Source organism: Aplysia californica, unplaced genomic scaffold (assembly GCF_000002075.1).
Source record: "Aplysia californica isolate F4 #8 unplaced genomic scaffold, AplCal3.0 scaffold01795, whole genome shotgun sequence".
Taxonomy (NCBI): domain Eukaryota; kingdom Metazoa; phylum Mollusca; class Gastropoda; order Aplysiida; family Aplysiidae; genus Aplysia; species Aplysia californica.
In genome coordinates, this window is record NW_004799065.1 from 33,040 (window position 1) to 34,073 (window position 1,034).

The following is a 1,034-nucleotide window of genomic DNA, read 5'->3' on the forward strand; positions in this document are numbered from 1 at the left end:
GTGGGTGGGGGAGGGGGAGGAGAGGTCAGGAAAGTGTTTGTCCAAATAATGAAATCGAAGAAACAGACATTTTTGCGCCAGTTCGGGAATTTTTATCCAATTCTATTTTTAGACTCAGCACTTTTCTTGTCTCCACGTGCATTTCTTTGTGGATTTTTATGGAAAAACGTTGATCGAAGGCACCAAAAAATGGTAAACTTTCAGTTCCCAATGATACTCACGTTTTGGAAGGCACCAAGCTTTGGCAGCCATTTTCTCGCTAGTTTTACCTCTGACCTCATGCGACCCCCACGTCCTTCAATCACAAATATTTCGAAATCGAAATTGTTCAAGATGGATAGGCTGATTTTAAGAAACATATTTTTTTAATGTTCTTTTTTCATCAAAAGTAAACAAAATGAACAAGCTTTAACATTACACCAAGAATCCCATGTCCCCCCAAATCGACGAGCGCCTGATTCCACCGCGTCATGACACATTTATTCATTGTTCACCTGTCTACTCCATTGTATCTTACGGCCATCTCAGATTGTACCGTGGGTGGTTGGTGGCTGCTCTGGTGTGGTTTGCTCCTTCTTTTCTATTAAAAAAATCTATCGTCCTTATCTCTCCCTCTTCTTTCCCATCAAACATCTGTCGTCCTTATCTCTCCTCTTTCTTTCGTATCAAACATCTGTCGTCCTTATCTCTCCTCCTTCTTTCCTATCAAACATCTATCCTCCTTATCTCTCCTCCTTCTTTCCTATCAAACATCTATCGTCCTTATCTCTCCTCCTTCTTTCCTTTGTTTGTTACTCTCTTGTAACAACTCTAATCTTCGGCACTTATATGACCGTATTGTGCTGCAAGTGCCGCAATACTCTTACTAAAATATAAAAAAAAGACCCTCCATCCCACATCCCACATCCCACCACCATACCCCGTCTGACCTAACACCAGACCTATCATCCTACCATCTCTTGAAAAACCCACCATCCCACAGTAGACCTACCATCCCACCATCCCACAGACATACTCACATCCCAACATCATTG